This window comes from Acanthaster planci, linkage group LG09 (assembly GCF_054643075.1).
Source record: "Acanthaster planci isolate LZ-2023a linkage group LG09, COTS_SCS, whole genome shotgun sequence".
Classification (NCBI taxonomy): Eukaryota; Metazoa; Echinodermata; class Asteroidea; order Valvatida; family Acanthasteridae; genus Acanthaster; species Acanthaster planci.
Genome location: NC_141785.1, coordinates 5,842,784 through 5,855,498, shown reverse-complemented (window position 1 = coordinate 5,855,498; position 12,715 = coordinate 5,842,784). Strand labels below are relative to the sequence as shown.

The window sequence follows — 12,715 nt, the reverse complement described above, 5'->3', positions numbered from 1 at the left end:
GATCCAAGGGCTGGCCAGAAACTTGAGGAACAACTCAAGACTCGGGGTCAAGTCAAGACCGCTGTACGAGAGAGAGTCAGGCTGGTGCCCTGAAGGCTACTCTGCAGTGAGACAGCCCGAGAGTTCCTGGCCAAAACGTAAACCATTCATCGCTGCAGTGACAAAAGGATCCTTTAGAATGTTTACGTTAAATTTAAGTTGTGCACCTCCTGTGTTGAAAACCCCCAAAGTCCCGGGTGTATTTCATATCGTGTGAGATCAACAAAACTGTAAATAGTTTTTTTTTAAACAATAATAAATTTGTAAATTAGTCTCCATAAAACAGAAGATCTTGTATCCGGTGTCTTATTTTGCTGGAGAGTGCAAATAACTGCCGAAGGTTATGTCCTCGAGGTAACCCGGGATGTGACATGTGAACGCGCCATCACGCTGGTGTGTCCAAACCAGTTATCCACCGGCTTCCTCTCATCATTTTTCCTAACACCCAAGAAAGAACTGGGAAAATGGTGACCGATAATCAACTTCAAACTGCTCAACAAGACTTTTTTGAATGGAGACCCTGACCCCTACCGGTCCCGTGATGGGCCACCTCCATAGATCTACGGGACGCTTATCTCCATATCCCGATACACAACCGTACCGCAAGTTACTCTGCTTGAATACTGCGGCCAAATCTACCAGTTTCAGGCTCTTCCATTCGGCCTCGCAACCTCACCAAGGGTCTTTATCAGGATCGCCAAGACTCTCGCAGCCCACTTGTGACAGCGCCATGCCCTCATTTTTCAATATCTGGACAACTGGCTGATCGTCGGTCGCTCCAACGAGGCAAGAGCCTGCACTTCTCTCATCCTCGACGTCTTGACACGCCTAGGGTTCCTCACTAACCACGACAAGTTGGCCCTCGATCCATCACAACGGCCGACCTACCTCGGCCGCAAACCAGGACTGGCCGACACGACATGACGAGATGACCCAATCTCACATCAGAGCCCATGATGTTCGGGCCGCCTCCGCATCCTTGTCATACTTTAAAAGTGTTTCCCTGGCAGATATCTGCTATGCAGCTTGCTAGAGATTCCCGTACACCTGCACCAAGTGCTATCTGAAGGATGTCCTGCGGAGCGAGGCGGCTTATGGCGTAGTGACCCTTGCACTCGGCAGTTGGGACAGCATCCAGTGCTGTCCCAGACTGAACAATGAATTCTTCCTCATAGATTCCTCTTCCTTATGGTGAGTGTTCGCTTGGGCGACACCTGCTTATGTTCTCTGGAAACTACTCCCCTGGTGCCACTCTGCATATGTAGGCTGTGCGGGGTATGTAAACACAGGAGACTCCTCCCCCACATTAGTGTGGGTCAGGTCTCCTAGTGATACATACCCCTGCCCCGCCGCTCCCGTCTGTCCTTCCCCACTTTGGCTCCGGGGATTTCTCCGCTTCTACAAGAAGGACGAACATGGTGGCGGGACGTACCGCAGTGAATTGTGGAGGGTCATGGGGCAGCATGCATAATCAAGTCCTTCGCCGAATGGTAATAGGCACATGGGTAATTTGCATATGTAGGCTGGGCAAGTATCACCAGGAAACCTGCCCCACACTAATGTGGGAGAGGATTTTATTCTCCCTACAATATATCAGTTTTCAAAGCCTTGATATGAATTTGGCCAAGACTGGCCAACAAAATGTTCCCTACTACTGGAAAGCTTAGTTCATTAGGAACAAAATGCACTATTTCATCAGTGAAATCTCATAAAATATGCTTTTGTACGAATGACATTATAAAATTTATTCAAACAAAACACAAAATCTTGTAAACAATCTGATTATTTATTCCCAAAATAACTCCAGAAGAAAGAGCTCATTAAGGGCAATGGCTGGTTATATAGATTTGGGCACGCAGCGTAATGCAAGCAACTGCGCAAGCATTAAATTTGATGTTGTCATGAGATCATACCAAGCACCAACAAAGGCATGAATATTCAATTTTCTGTTTCCAGTACACAAAGATTTTAAGGATGCAGATTACCAGCAAAAAATTGCAGTGGTGATCATGAGGTACAAAGGGGAGTGGTGGTTGTGAAATAAACGGTGTGAAGCAAGCGCTGGCTGCGCTCTAGCTATGGACATACCAGGCATGCCAGAAAGTGGTAATTGGCCAGATGTTACACCCCTGGCAGTTCAAACTCCTGTGTCCTTCCTCTATACTTTTCTATAGTTTTCTTACTTTCTAATTAATGTCTGATAAAGTAAAAGGAATTCATTTTCATTTCTACAGGAACCGCATTCTACTCTGACGAGTGAGCTGAAACGGTGGAGATGAAGAAAATGAAAGTTTGGTATAAGGTAAGTTGTCACTGAAAAACTTTTTTTAACCACTTCCTGCCGGGGCAGTTATCAATGTTGATGATGCTGGGCCGGGATATTTATCATTTGTTTCTGGTTTTTAAAATTCTTTAAAAATTCCTATCTTTATTTACTGGACACTTACAAGCATGTGAAGGACTATCTGGTGTCCACTCTTGCTTGACAGACAAAATCTATTGACGCCCGAGTATTTCAGCCAGGCTTGCAGCCTTGTAAAAAAGAGCCCACATTGTGTGGTGTTATATAACTTTCTTCATCACTGGGGTGGTGGAGCGCTTTTGTCCCTGGTGGTAGTCCACTCGCTCTCAATGCCCCAAACCCCGATATACTGTTTCAAAATAAGGCTGGATTATCTCCACTTTTGAGAGCGAAAAAATGTTGGTAATGCCCAGCAGCCTGGTCTTTTGTTCCGAGAACGTTTTTCTTTGTTACAAGGCCCTCTTCCCTTTATCCAAGTTTGGAGACCTCGGCCGCGCATATAAAGCAAACGTGTCCGGATCCGAAATCCCCGGCAAGAAGCGGTTAAAACCAATTTAACCATAACGCCATTTGCCTTTTTCACCCTTAAGTTCATATTTCTCATTGTTTGATTAATTTTGCTTGATTTTGTTTCAGCATCTGCTCAGAAGGTGTGACCATCCAAGTAGAGGCCGGGGGACAAGATTGCATGTTCATAAGGTGAGGTAACCATTTCTTTCAGGCGTGAACATGCACAAGACCCCCGGATCGCAGGATTCATCCAAGATGGTGAAAACAGTATGCGAGACAGGTCATCCCAAGTAAAGGCCGGGTAATTCACGAATTGCATGTTCATAAGGTGAGGTAACCATTTCTTACAGGCGTGAACATGCACAAGAACCCCGGATCATAGCAACCAGGCTTGGTAAAGTAACCCTTTGTTTTCCAAGCTAACTTGAAATGCTCTTTTTCCAGTTAGCTTCTGGACCATCCAGGGAAAGTGTCTAGAAGGCACCTTTTGAATATATTTCTGAATTCGGTTGCAAGCTCAGCTTGAAGAAGAAAAAAAATTGAAGAAAGAAGGTGGACTAAATGGTTGATGGAAATTGCTTTTGAAAACTTTGTGCGAAGTTAAAATTGTATTCAGTTGTTGGCCAAGGTTCATTGTTAACACAGAAATGGATCACTTTCAAGTCAGTTTAACATTTTCCCAGAATGGTTCAGCTGCATGTTGTGATTGTGCGGGGTGGTGGTCTCTCACAGGTCATCGGCTCAAATTGAGCATATTTCCTACAAATCCAATTCTATAAGGACTATGGGATCAGCTATATCCCGATGTCCTCAAGACGGGTGATGGGATCTTCTATATCCCTATATCCCCAACGCAAGACCAGCAGGACTATGGGATCTGCTATATCCCTTTGTCCATCCGGGGGCGGATCTTGGGTGCCAATCAAAGGGGGGACAACTATAACTCAGCTCCTTGGGGAGCTTGCATATTAATATTTATCTGATGCATCATACGCCACAATTTTCTCTTTGAGAGCAAAGCAATACGTCGATTGTCATGACAACGGCATCAAACATCTCAATGGGGTATGAAAATGAATCAAACCGTGATGGTCAACTAGGAAAAATTAAGAGTACCGTAAGGTTAGGGAACTTGCCCCTGGATCCGTCCCTGCTGCAAGGCTCCACAGCGGTCATCTGTAGGGCTTAGGTAACTCCCCTTCAGGGACTTTTTTCTTAGTAGTGAAACCTGAAAGTTTCACTATAGGATTTTTTTCCTTTAGTCTCGGTCGGATCTGTTATATCCCTCTGAGAAGTGCAGAGACTATGGGATCTCCTATATCCCGATGTCGTTAGGGCTTAGGTGGGTGCGGAGATCGATATGAAATTGGAACTCGCTCCAGTTGGAGTCCTGGGGGGTTTCAATGCGAGTTGTGCGGAAGGGGCTAGGCAATTCGTGAGTCTAGCCCTACCAACGTTTCTGCTAGCCAAAAAAGATGCAGGTAGTTGTGTCCCTCGCGTTGAGGGCCGCGGACCTTTTCCATAGGGGCGTGGCCCTGTTATCATTGGGGTTAGCAAGACGCTGGTACGTCCTCTCACCTTCCCGGGGGTGAGGGGGCGCGCGTGAGTAGGCAAGGGCACTCTCCTTCGGGAGGGCGGACCGGACAGTGGCAGATGGTGCCCCTGCGGCCACAGGGTAGTACCAGTCTGTCCAGCGATGGGCCCGCTAATTGCCGAAAGCGTGCGGGGCTGGTATCCTGGGACCTTCACGTGGTGGCCCTGTTTTCACTAACCTTACCAGGATAATCATCGTGCTGCAGTTTCAAAGGTGAGCATGTGACTACTCGACAGTGGAATTTATCGAGACAACTTTGTTTATTCTTATGCTTATCAAGAATTTTTTCCAAATAAAGACTCCCTTACAGAGTTGGAATAAAGTCACCATGTGGAAGTGACCTTTTTTGCCCTTTACGATACTGGAACACCACTTACTGTTTGCCTTCTTGCATATGAGACTGACTGGAAAGTTCAAAACCTATTCCAAAATTTTAAAAAATTGCAATCTATATAGAAAACCCCTGAAAATTATGATTGATTCTCAAACTTTTTTTTCATGTTGAAATATCTTATGTAAAACCATAGTCAAGTTCAAGTAAGTAAATGTGTTGATCTTTAAATGCGCTTCACTTAAATAGTTCCTTTTTTGTTCTATTTCATTATGACAGGTAATGAACTCTGAAGTGATGCACAAGGGACGTGATGATCAGATCCATTACCTGCTTACTGGTATGTCATTTTGCCTTTGTGAACTGCTACTCGATCACATCACCAACAGATGCATTGGTGGCATCTTGCTCCCTCATCCCCTCTCAAACCTCAATCACTATGCCAGCTATTGCCCTCGTTTTGTTGATTGTGGACTAAATTCTGCCTTGGATTTTGCGCAGACTTTCCCCTACATTTCCTGAAACATAAAATGAAGTCATATTCTGCACCAGTCTTGTTTAGCATCGGCAATGTTTACCAAATCATTTCATCATTGTGCACCCAGAAATATTTGCCATTTTCAGCCCAGCATATAGCGCACGCCCTGTCATACTCGCTCACTTCCGATCAGAAAACCCATCAGATGTCTTTTTGATAGGTGGCGAAATTAGGGACCTGGTGACGACACCATCACTGACGTTATGCATGAAACCAGATATACATTTCATACAATGAAATTCATTAGTCAGGCTCATTGTCAGTTTGTCACCATTTGTTGGGCCAATACTACTGGTCCAAGGTCATATAAAAGTACTTCCCAGATCACCTTTGTTTACCTAGGAAGGGTTGAGAACCCATTTTGTGGAGAACTTTGGAAGAAAATTTGAAATTTTAACCTTTCAGCAGTTGAATACTTGCAGTTTCCTACAAGTAAGGATTGCCCAAAAGTAGACAAAGCCTCTCAAGCTCTGGAAAGTTATGAAGCTGTTGACAGTCAAGATAAAAATGGGAGGAGCGTAAAGTCCTGATCCCTGAGTCCCTCAGTTAGAACTACCGAGGATTGGGGAATGTGAATTAACAAGTTTAGTTTTGTTGTGTTACAGATGATTCCTGGACACCTCTACTGAATCAGCAAGGAAGACTGGAACCAACGCTTGCACATACAGCTCACAGGGAGAATGGAGCAGTGAAGATGCCCGCAATACTCAAACCTAATGGGACATGATTCTACCATTTGAACTGCAAGTGAAACAATGGACCTACAGTCGGACAAGATCATGTATCAATCAACTTGCCATTATCCAGGGTTGGCCTGCCACATGGAACAAATCGAACGCGACAATTGTCTATTCCTAAATACAAGGCAAATGTGCTTTCTGATATGTTGACTCGCTGTGTATCAATTTTTCATCATGCTAGTAACAGTATTCTCAGATCATTTCCTCACAGCTATGAAAACACTCCTGTCAACCATTATCCATTAACCATATAAACCTCAATTAACCAATTCAACCCCCAACCATTAACAATACAGAACAACCCCATTAACCAGTAACCATTTACCATATCAACCTCAACTAACTCCCAACCATTAACAATCCCATTTACTGTATGAACCTCGACCAACCTCCCGCCATTAACAAGTAATATGTAACCCCGAGCCATTTCCTTTCAATTAAACCATTTATCAGTTACCCATTTCCTAATTGAAATGAGGAATGTGATCTGTTGAAATACTGTCACAGACTTTAATAAAAATGCACGCTGCCTATGTACTTCACTGCAGTATACGCGCATGATGTGCTCTTTTGTGTTCAAAAATCAACAGCACATTTCCTAAAGTTGTTGTGAATCAAAATTTCAAAAAAGTTTTTAAAATCCCTTTAAATGCCCAACTGGGCATTTTTTGGGTAAAGTTTCTCTGAAGTCCATTCTTGGCCCAAGTGAGAATCAGTTTAACTGTGCAGGCTCCCTGGATAATATGTAGGCATAGTCTTCAACAAACGAGGCCAATCAACATTAACCTCTGTCGCAGTGGACCCTGTGTTTTGACTTTGAGAACATAAAGGGAGGATATCATGGACATGACACAAACTACAGTGTTTGAAAAGAGACAGCTGTCTTGGAGAAAATGAAAGAACAAGATCAGTGAGGAAGAGATCTCAAGGATTCTGAATGATGTACTTGGATATTGCCTGGAGTCAGTCCTGCTTGAAGCTATTGTTGCTCAACTTCAAGGAATATCCATAGAGGTAAGTAGTGCTCATTGACAAATATGCAGTCTTTTTATGCCACTTCACCCACAGATTCTGTATTTTTTGAGCAGCTAAGAACTTTAGCGACCAAACTGTCAGGCCTGTAGCAACTAAGAAACTGTACACATGACCACAGGTATTATGTACAGATTTCAAGAATTCTGTGCCTAGATTATCTAGCTGTTTTTTCCTTTGTAACATTGAGATGCGCTTGAAGCACCCAAAATGTACCGTTTACTTGCTTGGATCACCGTCATACTCTTGAGACGGTGTTTTACGAATACCTTCCTTAATTACCCAAGTGGGTGAATTCCTTACTTTCTAATTAATGTCTGATAAAATAAAAGGAATGTTTTATTTCTATAGGAACCACACTCTACTATGACGAGTGAGCTGAAACAGTGGACTGGTGAAATACAAGTTTGGTAGTAGGTAAGTTATCATCCCAAAACCCTATTTTACAAGTACTTTCTTGATTCCCGGAGTGAGTAAATTTCTCAGTCAATGGCACTCTACCTAACGAAACAGTCACTACATATGCAAAATTCCCATGCGCTTATTATTCATTCGCTGAAAAGATTTGATCACCCATGGTGCACCCTGACCTCTCACAATGCAGTGCGGCCTTGCCACCATGATTGTCCTTCTTTTCTCAGCGCCGTAGTGTAACTGACATGTCTTTTAAGGCATCTTTGATTTATTGAGCTTCCATTTTCGCTACACAGTTCTGTCGATTTGATCAACTCTCCTTCCTTTGTAAATAAAGTAATAAAGAGTGTTCTTTTTTGTGTATTTTTGTGTTCTTTGTACAATTTTCTTGTATGTGCACCCTGCAGCTGTTTACCGTCAGTACTACGAGGTTCGTTCCAGCAACGCTGTGTCTACCCTATCAGTGAATTACAGGCCTTTTAATTCTGGGGGTCGCTGTCAGGATCTGTCATGTTCCCCTGTCTTCGCCAGCTTCCAGGACAAGGAACAGGCCCTGCTATCATTCAGGGGGTCCCAGTCAGGATCTGGCCAAGCCAGCTGGTTCGTTCGGTCCCACGGACCTAACGGGGAAGCCCATGGTTGACTGCGGAAGACCCGAGCAGGGACACCACCATGATCTGGCAAGGACCTTGTCTCCTTGGTCAATTTCTGGCCTAGTGAGCCAGCCGGGACTCCCAGAGAGTACCCCATCAGACATCTCTGGGGCACGTCATGCCATCATCGTGAGATACGTCACACCTTTCGCCCGACATGGCCCAGAGGAATCCACGCAGCGTATCAGCGAGCGCCCATCCCTGGCTCCGGCTTTCAATTGGATATCACCGGGTCATCGGACCTCATTTCTCCTGGTCCCTCTGCCCAGAATTCTGCAGCCCCTGTTAACTTCAACTGGAACTGATCCTCGGGGGTTCCGTGGCCCTGGCTGCCACCGTCGCCACCAGGCCGCCCGCCACCAGGTGCCTCAAGCACACTGCGACTCAGGCTTTTAATTGGGCTCACCGGGTCATTAGACCTCATTTCTTCTGGTCCCTCTGCCCAGAATTCTGCAGTTCCCGTTGACCTCAACCGGGAACGCACCCGGGTGTTTCGCCTCTCGCGGCCCCGTCTGCCACCTCTGCTTCCGGGCCACCCGCCACCCGGGCTTCAAGCCACCGCAGCCCATCCTTGACTTGGGCTTTCAACTAGACGTCATCAAGCCTCTTCTCTACTTGTCCCTCAGTCCGTAATTCTGCAGTTCCCGTTGACCTCGACTGGGAATTCACCTTAGGCATTTCGCTCCAGCCTGACGGTCCTCCACTCAACTACCCGCTAATCTATGGGTACCCTTGGCTCTTGACTATAGCACAGCCTTACTTCAGTTGAAGCAAAGTCATCGTGTCTTTGGTTGAAGGTGACACCGATTTTATCGCGTCCTCACCGACTATGACATATTCCAGATTCTGGCTCCTCCATCAACCTCTCTTCCGGAGGAATACACCGACCTCGCCCATGCCAGTCAACCAACCGCCCCACTTCTTGAGATGCTCTTGCTATGGGTCTCGCATTCGTGAAGTACGCTCTTCGCCTTAATAGCGGACCGCTCCCCCTTGTAAGGCTGGAGTGGCCCTGGACAACGTCTCCTTGTCACCTTCCCTTTATCAAGGGCCTTCGAACAGAATGCCTTGGAGACAACTACTCTGTTGAACACAGTGGAACACTGTTATAACAGGGTCCTTGGACCTTTACAAATTCTTTGTTATCAGCTATGGAAAATAAATGAATAAAAGAAAACTTCTTAGTCATAAATATGACCTTGTGTTATAAATTATAAACATTACAAATGGTCGTCCTGTCTGTCTTCCATTATACATGTATTGTAAGAGTCCTTCGGGTGCCCTCCTCAATGAACATGAGCCACTGCCCGTTTTCCCAGGCGGCTGTTACATGCAAATGCAACCTAGCTAGCCTCCGACATATCTACGGCATAGGCATCCAGACGTAATCCACTTTCCGGGCCAACTTACTGGATCATTGCCCCGATGAATATGCCATCGCACACAGACCCAATCCCGAGTCTCAGTCACAGCCTTCTGGAACTACTCTGGCTACCATCGGTAGGCCCAGGCCACGGGGAAGTGATGAGGCCATGCTTTACTTGGTGATCTCTAATGACTGCTACAAGTCTAAACCTACCCGCATTCAAGACTATGTTACCAGGCACCCAGACAGGAACGAACAAGTAACGTTTTCCAGGCAGTCTTCCGATCTTTTTCATTTCTGTCACTGTACATTTGTCATCGTGACGCAGACCTACCACTGCATCTCTCCAGTCCGCATCCGAACCTAACGTTCTTCTAGCTGTTGGGATTTTTACACACCCCTTGGCACCCCATTATCTGGGGTTTCCCCAAGGGGCCCTGCGGGAGAAATTTTGCGAATCTATTTCCACTGCGTCTCACGACGTACAATCCTGTGATCAGCAGAACAACCATTTTGTGGCCCCCACTTACGTGGCCCCCACGTGAGCACGGATTCTGCCGTGCAGCCCTGCCATAATGCACACTGTCCAAACATGTGTTCACTTCAAAGTGGGTGTGTCCAAAATCTGTTTATGGAAATGGAATTTTTTTTTTCTTTGCCCACAGAGATTTTCTTTGAGCGTAAATTACTAGCAATTTCGCCCAGTCAAGGTTAACAAGTATTCTTCATGGAGTGAGTTGCTTTGGACGCTCATTCTGTTATTCATATCACAAACGTCATGGGACCTGACTCCTCTACGCCAGCCATTTATTTTTCACGCATGTGTGAAAATGAGCAAAGTTTTCCGTCGCAGTTGGGACCCCGGCGGTGATGCCGGCAGCCGCGCTGGGTATGGAACACGGCTTACCTTCATTTTGACATGAACGTCCATGGCAGGACCATGATTGCTGTTGGCCATTGTAGTTTTGTATTAATTAACTTAGTTCACCTTTGTGTTAGCCCTGGCCCAGCTTTGGAATGCAGGGGCGTGCATGAGTGCACCCTTGGCACTCGCTGAATGTGGGTGTGAATGTATATAGGTTGAATGTGCCATCCTGACAGAGTTGTTGGCATGAGAGTGGCATGGCGTAGTTTGATTATTTTCTATTGTAGATGGTCGTTATATGATGTACATGGATTGGCGGATCCCTGATGTTGTAGGCAGCCCAGTTAATCTGTGAAGCCTGGAGAGAGTCTTTAGCTGCCGGGAATCCCATTGGCAGAGTGAAGCCTCGCTGTTCCCCAACCTGTGTAGATGAAACTACAGGGGGCTCTCCACAGTGTCGTCCTGCTCTTGCGATCCAACTAGCCTTGGCGATCTGGACGATGGGTGTGGAACTACCGTAACTGTGAGGAGCACCATTACAAATCTCCCCCAAATAATTTCTTATCGTTGTATAACATTCTGATGATTTTATGATTTCCTTTGTGGTTGGCCTTATCTTGTGAATATAATTGAAAGTTCAAGATATTTGATTTATTTGGTTTGTTGCACCTGTTTAAAAGTCATACGTCATGGGAAATTTACTGATTTTTGCTGTATAAGTGTCACCCTTGTGGTAAACTACTTGTGGTATTGTGATATTTTTGGTTATATACGTGTAAATTGTTTGACTTATTTGACTTGTCTGGATATTAAGTAAGGAATTGCAGTTTGAATTAAACCTGGCTAATGTACTATATATCCTCCGCAGTGCGGATGGATTGTATGGTTAGGCGTTTTAACATTGAACCTTGAGAATTGACCGGCAATTAAGGATTCTAGAACTATTTTATACGACGAAAAGTTGTACAAGAAACTGACAGTTTTATAACGTGAATTGATGATTGAGCACTGAAAATATTGAGTAATTTGTATAAAGGAATTTGACCTTGTAAAATGAGAATTGGTCAGGAAATTTAATTGTAAGATAAATCTAGCCTGATTGATGAATTCGCCGTTTTATGGTCATGGGCCAAGTTCTGCATTGAGGGACATTTTGACTATCTGCTATTTATCTAGGATCCTTCAAACTGAGGAGATTTCCCCTGCAATTTCAAGTTGTCCATAATTATTGTTTTGAATAAATTTAGATGTAAATATTGTAAATATTAAAATTTTGTGTGAAGCGATCTTCTTGATAGAGTTCCCACAGACTGTGACACCAACTTTATCTGTGTTACATGAAGTCTTTGTCTCGGTCCCTGACCTATTTCATTTCTTCCCCTCTTATCAAGGAAAATTCCTTTGATGTGAAAGGAGAGTTCCCCTCTTATCAAGGAAAATTCCTTTGATGGGAAAGGAGAGTTCCCCTCTTATCAAGGAAAATTCCTTTGATGGGAAAGGAGAGTTCCCCTCTTATCAAGGAAAATTCCTTTGATGGGAAAGGAGAGTTCTCCTGCTGCCCAGACCTTCACTACAGTCATGCTAGAGACTCTGAATGATAATGTCATCTATGCCTTTGAGTACGTCTTGCGGCTTTCTTACCTCTTTTTTTTACACTACCAACCAAAGCCACATTAATGGAAAGGACAAGGGATCATGCAGTTGACCTGCAGGCAGTCCACATGGCAGGGTCCAATGACGTAGTGACGGGACGCACTCTCCCTGGGATGCAACCTCACATCGATTTTTTCGCCTCTCCGAACAACGAACAACGATCCTCCTCTTCGGCTGGACTTTCTAGCAATGCTACAGCCATGGCCGCATGGGATGTCATCTGCCCAACTTTCAAAATTTGTGACAGCAGATTTTAGCATTGTGTTATGTACATCGATAGTCAGGCTTTGGTTCCAGCTAATGCTCCTGCGAGTGCTATAACAGACTTCCTTATGTACTTCTTTCACTCAGAGCTACAAGTACAGTCAAATCTCAGTAGTAAGAGGTCCTTCGGACCTGGCAAATTACCTTCTTATAACAGGCACCTTGCATTATCAGGAATGAAAACAATGACTTACAAAGGATTGGGACCTAAAATTGTCCTTGTTATAAGCAGAATCTTGTATTAACAAGGCTCGACTGTATCTACAACTCATATCTACAGGTCAGTCCTAGCTGCCAGATACTGTGGTTTAAAGATCGATTAACTGCCCTTAACCCCAACAGTCCCAAATCCTCCAATTTCAATATGATTTTACATACACCCTAGGGGGTGTTAGGGTTAAATTAATAACACGA

The 12,715-nt window shown here is 44.7% G+C and overlaps 2 long non-coding RNA genes across 2 annotated transcripts; both read left to right on the top strand.

Annotated features, from left to right (window-relative positions):
- Positions 1-2,273: 2,273 nt before the first annotated feature.
- On the top strand, positions 2,274-3,008 carry LOC147798049 (uncharacterized). The gene is made up of 2 exons (XR_015426576.1): positions 2,274-2,341; positions 2,978-3,008. It is a non-coding gene; the product is annotated as an uncharacterized LOC147798049 (long non-coding RNA).
- Positions 3,009-4,581: 1,573 nt separating this feature from the next.
- Positions 4,582-7,060, top strand: LOC147798048 (uncharacterized). Its single transcript, XR_015426490.1, has 3 exons — positions 4,582-4,658; positions 5,056-5,116; positions 5,920-7,060. It is a non-coding gene; the product is annotated as an uncharacterized LOC147798048 (long non-coding RNA).
- Positions 7,061-12,715: the final 5,655 nt, after the last annotated feature.